The sequence below is a fragment of the Cyprinodon variegatus genome, unplaced genomic scaffold (assembly GCF_000732505.1).
Source record: "Cyprinodon variegatus isolate N-32 unplaced genomic scaffold, C_variegatus-1.0 Scaffold1124, whole genome shotgun sequence".
Lineage (NCBI taxonomy): Eukaryota > Metazoa > Chordata > Actinopteri > Cyprinodontiformes > Cyprinodontidae > Cyprinodon > Cyprinodon variegatus.
Window position 1 is genome coordinate 155152 of NW_015151577.1, and position 6000 is coordinate 161151.

A 6000-nucleotide genomic window follows, 5' to 3' on the forward strand; every position below is an offset into this window, starting at 1 on the left:
CCGCCTACCAACGAACGACTTATTCCCTGCGAGAAGGAGAAGACGCTTGCCCCAAACCGTCTTTTCTTGTGTTGTTACCAGAGGAGAAGTTACAGATTTTTCATCTCCTCTATCATTATGGAAAATGCAAGATTTCTCTCCAAAAAAGTAGATGGATTGGCACCACCTTCTGGGCATCAGTTGGAATATTGTGACAGCTGCTGGGTCATCCTAATCAAGACCTTACTAGCCACCCTAAACCTGCCCACAGAAATAAACATGGATGATTTAAATTTGCTCACAAAATTAAGGAGAGCATTAAACAAAAAGGAAGATGTCTGTGCTTGTAAAGGATAGATGGAATAATTCTGGGCATTTAACGATCAAAAAGGGGATCTATAGTACAATAAGGAAAGTGGGCTGCTAGCTATAACCTTTTAGTATTAGGTATTATCATCAAAAAATGTAATGGCTATACTAGTGCATGCGCCCCTGCCACCTGCTTCAGTAACATGTAATGTCCTCCACAATGTTACCTCCACACTCTCAACACAACATCCACAGGCCATTTTCTAAGTTGAAGACTTTCAATAACTTCTCCCTGACCTCTATTCTCCCAACTGTAACCTAGTAAAATGCCTGTCACACCAAATGTGATCAAATTCTTTACTTATGTGACACAAATACCAATGAGGCTTATACAGGGCAACACAATTTCCATAAGAGTGGATGTTCACTTGTTTGGTAACTGTTTTTTGGTTTTTAAAACTACCTTGGATTTGCAATATCCAGATTGACTGAAAACCTCTATTACGCATATAAGGCATACAGTTTATCAGTTCTCTCTCCATAAGATCATGACTTGGCTCATCTTCAGCTTGTGCACCTCTTGTACACAGAAATCTATATGTGATGCATATTGTTAAGAGATGGTCGAAGGAGACTGAAAAAGCTATGAGGTACTGTTTCATCTAAACTGTATGAGTGGAGCTCTGTTCTCTTCATGAAGATGACATTGAATCAACCTTAACATAATCTTTCTATAGAGAGAAATAAGTTCAGATAAGGGAATAGAAATTACCTAAGAACTGTGTCCTCAGAAACTACGACGGAATAACAGAATAAAGCTGGAGAGTCAACTATAACAGGGCATCAATGGGGTTTGGAAACGCCTTGAAACAATCTCCATCAAAACACTTAACAACTACTGTATTGAAGATTTTAAGGGCTTAATGATCTGAACCACATTTCAATACCTTTGATCAGACACTTATCCATGTCCCAGCACAGTAACCTCTGCAGAGCCTATCACTGAAGATGAGCAGCTATTCTTTCTTGAACTTCAAAGAAGAAAAAGGATAGATAAACAGCTTTTAGCCATCACCCACCCTCTCTTCAACGCTACAGGTAAAGAACGAGATGTTGTAAAGTTGCAAAAGACACAGATTCTAACAGCATCAGTTCCAGGCCCCAGAGGTGCTTCTAAAACGAAATGTTTTTTTACCATGAGCTAAAAAACGGAAAATCTCCCTGTGTGGTACCACTGCTGAAGAAGCCTATTCAAAGAACTTTGGTTATATTATTCATTTAAAGTTTTCTTGACATGAACAAATAATTTAAGTCAGTAGTTTAAAGAAAATAAATCTTATATAATCTACCCCTTCTCTCAATCTAATTCAAAATCAAAAGTCAGTACATTATATCATCACCAACAAACCATCCACAGAGATGAAGTTTAAAAACAATCAGACGATATGAAAAGAAAAAAAGAGAGCTGCTGAGGGTCGCTGCACAATGGAGTAGCTCTGCTTCCTTGAATCTGATTTTCTGTTGAGAAAACTTTACTTCCTCTGTATATCAGTTTCTTTTTTATTGTTTGTTGCTTCTGGTGTTGGACCGTGTACAACTGGAAGAGTTAGTTTTTTTTTTTCTTTTTGGACATCTGTTATCATAGCGAGCTGTTTTTTTTTACACCTCATTTACATCATATTTCAGCTACTTCCAGAAGAGCTGAGTTGTAAAGGAGGTACCCAAAATGCAGAGCAAGAGCAATAAGAAGAGAGAGGACCAGGAAATTCCAGCCATCTCTTCCATCAAACATTATGGGCAATATCATATCTTTAGGAAACAAGTTATACGAACTCTAGGAGGACCCAGCCAGAATATCTAGAATGCAATGTGTATTTTACTAAAAGATGGCTGCAGTGTCATATCCCCAACTCCAGCATATCTCCGCTGGGCTTTCTGACCATATAATCATATATAGATTTAAAGAAGGCTGGAAAGCTGAAGGGAGGTAAGTTAGTGCTTGTGAATAACATATGGTGTCATCCAGAAAATGTTACTGTAAAGATCCGTCTCTGCAGCCCAGATAATGAACTGTTAACAATTGTTTTTCATCCATATTGTTTGCAGACACAACAGCCAAATGCATTTGTGGCAATAACTGGTGATTTTAATCATGCTTCTCTGTCTGAAATACTGCCAACTTTCCAACAGCTTATCAGGGTTATCAGTTGATCAACAGTTTGATTTTGTTTTTTGCAAATATAAAGGACTCATTTATCTCTAAATTAGACCTCCTTTTAGGAAATTGGGTCACAATCTTGTTTATCTCTGCTCTCAGAGTATAAGCCCCTTTATAAAAGACAACCTATCTCATGGACATGAGATCAGTGCAATGACTGAAATTGTGAGTGCCTACAGAATTTTCTGTGTGGATAAAACTGTCCCCACCAGAGCAGTGACATGGATCATCAGCTATCTGAAAGAAGTGCTACAAAAAAGAGGCTTCAGGTAGGGAGAAGGAGAATTATTGAGTATACAAAAGCAACTTTAAGATCAAGATAAGAGAAAGCAAGGAGCCATACAGAAAGAAGCTCAATTCAGTTTATTTACATAGCACCAATTCACAACACAAGTTATCTCAAGGCACTTTACAGAGAGAATACTGTTAGATTTGCTAGGAAAACCAGTTGATTACATTGAGAGATTGACTTAGAAGGCATGCTCCTCCTGGATGAGCTTGTGGTGATGGTTTTTGCTTGCATTTTGAGATTGATTCTTCAGCAATCCCTCACACTGACCCTGTACACTGGAAAAACAATCTAGAAATAAGTAAACATTTTTTAAATTAAGTGTATATACCCTCAATTTGAGTAGGTAAATGAGATTTCCAATGGAATGAGTATTTTTACTCATACAAAGGATAAATAGATAATATAAACTTGAAATAAGACAATGCAATTGTGTTTTCTTATTTTAAGTGTAAATTGTCTTGTTCCATTGGCAAGATGGATTTACCTCCTCAATCCAAGAACAAATGCACTTATTTTAAGAAAAAAGGACTTATCTAGATTTCGATTGTTTCCATTGCATGCAATGACATGTGAAGATGTACAACTTTTAACAGGAAGAAACCTCCATTAGAACCAGGCTCAGTGTGAGGGACCTTCTAATGAGGCTGTTCAAGGTGGTTCAAGGAGAGAGAAGCAGACATACAAAAACAGATATACAAAAAGCACAGTAAATTTGCTCCACAGGTGGCCCCATCTGAGCCAGTTTTCATGTCAAGGGATGAAGGAGGGTACATACAAGTAGTCACAGTAAAAGTTGAGCCCATAGCTGAGGAGAGAAACAGGATTATACTGAAAAACAGGACCACCTCTAACATCTTTAAATGAAGGTGTTGATGGAAACAGCCCAGCGAACATTTCTCACCCTGATCAAGTCACACCCAAACAGAACAGACCAGATTAAACTTCTATGAGGAGAAAAAAAAAAAGAGAGAGAGCATATAGTTATGGTTGATCTAATAATTATTGTAGTATGATAGAATAAAAGTAGAATGAAGCAGAATGATGAAAAGCGGTCTCCAAATCTAACCTGGCATAAACCAGATTGATACATGTTGTTTTAATTGAGTTCAACATCTAGCAGAGTTTATTGATAAATCATACTCTTACCAAATCCAACTTGGAGGAACATACAAACATTTCTCCAAAGGTGCAAATCACATCCTTTTGCTAATTTTTCAAAAAAAGAGATAGAAGGTTTTCCAGCTAAAACAGACTAAGTAGTGGAGTCTTTCTTACAACCTTTACCATTAGAATTTTATTTCTTACCTTTCCAGGGCTGCTAGTGTTTGTATGCAGTTTTTATATTTTGACAAAGGAAATGACACTGCAAATTATTTGGTTCCTAACAGGATAAAAAAAAAATAAAACTTATATTCAGACATGTTAGATTATTTATCTTGTTTTAATACATAATGTGTCATTTTAAGTGTTCAGCTTTACACTAAAATCTTAAATCAAGCATAATACAAAATCTTTTGTCTCCTATAGAAAATCTTAAAATGAGGCAAAAAAAATGTTAAAATAAGACTTATTGCATTTACCCCGAGTTCAGCAAAATAAAAAAAACTTGATTTCAGAGATTCATAAAAAGGTAAAAATGCTTTCTTCAAGTTTCAATACAAAACCATATGACATGCAGTGCTTAGAATTTAGAAAAAAACCAAAATCTGTTTTTTCAAGTACTATTCTATTTTAATAAAGTCAGAAAAATAGCTATTAACCTGGTAAATGTCTATTTAACAATCAGCATTAATATATATATTTGTATCTTTTTACTATCATCTTAAAAAAACAGATAAAGCGATCAAAAAAATATTGTAGCTTTCCCTTCAATACCTCATGAATCTTTATGCGGTTATTTGCAAAATGATTACCCCTTTAACATAACATTTTATAAGACACTGCTGTGTTGAGGCAATATGTTGCTAAAGTTTTAATGGATTCTTTGTAAATAGATACATAATAGTTATATCCTTTGGTATAATAATTATTTTGAGGGGAAAAAAACACTATATAATTTATGATATAAAAACATAGATAAACATGGACTGTTTTCTTACCTTTTAATTAAAACATCCTCTAAAGATTTACATTTATAAGTATGAGAATTTTCTGACAGGTTGCCATTTCAGGGTAGTGCCTTTTACCAGCTCCGCACAAAATGATGCCCATAGTTTTGCTGAAGATTAGTTAAATTGCAAAAGCTTAGCTTGCAGATCTCATTAATGTATTTTTTGTATGATTTAGCACGTTCAACTCATGCTCAGGCCCCTTTCAAGAACCAGCACAGGTGAGTACATGAAAGCGAAGGAATGTTGTATTTTTCAGCATTATAAGCTTGTCAGTCATTCCCAAAGGGCAGTTATTCAAAAGCCCCATAGGTCCCCAGTAAGAGTTGTGCTTCTTAATAACACCTGGAGTTAAGGAGATCAGCGAGAGGGTTTGTCAGTACATGACAAGAATGGACACTAATCCCAGGCAATACTCACTGGCCCTGCGTTTCTCTTGAGTGGGATAATTGATTCCCACACCCTTCTAAAAACATGCACTCCCCCTCTTCTCAAACATGAGAAAATAGGTTTTGGAGCTGCATGATGTCAGGGGAGAACAGTTAAGAGGACAGGAGTTCATCAAAAGTATTGTATGTGGTAGAGATTTGTTTGGTAATAGACCCCAATCTCTTCAGGTTGGTCTGAGTTTTCCCAAACAACCTAAAGAGACTGGGGTATATTGGGATCCCCCCCACCTAGAAGCTACCATAACTACCAGTGAAAGGCACTCATAGTTAAGAGTGTTGGAAAGTCCAATCTGTTTCAGTTGAAAGTGTGACTTGAACACTGCCTTAGCTAAATGCATTGGCCTCCAAGTGCTGCATTTCTGCACAATTGCAGCAAGGTTCCTCTGAGTAAAGCGATTAGCCTGTCCACCAGCAATTGGAACAAGGTGAACTTGACCAAACGACAAACATGAGGTTTGAGGTATTTTTTCCGAGAGAGCAGGCACCTTAAATGTATTAAAAACATTTCAGTTTTACAACAGGTTATATAGTGTAACAGTTGTAACATGCATAAAATAATTTTTTTGTTTCTACAGATTAGACAAGTGAAGGGATTTGAAAAGATGCAGATTGTTATTGCAAGAGAGTATCTTGTACAAACTAATT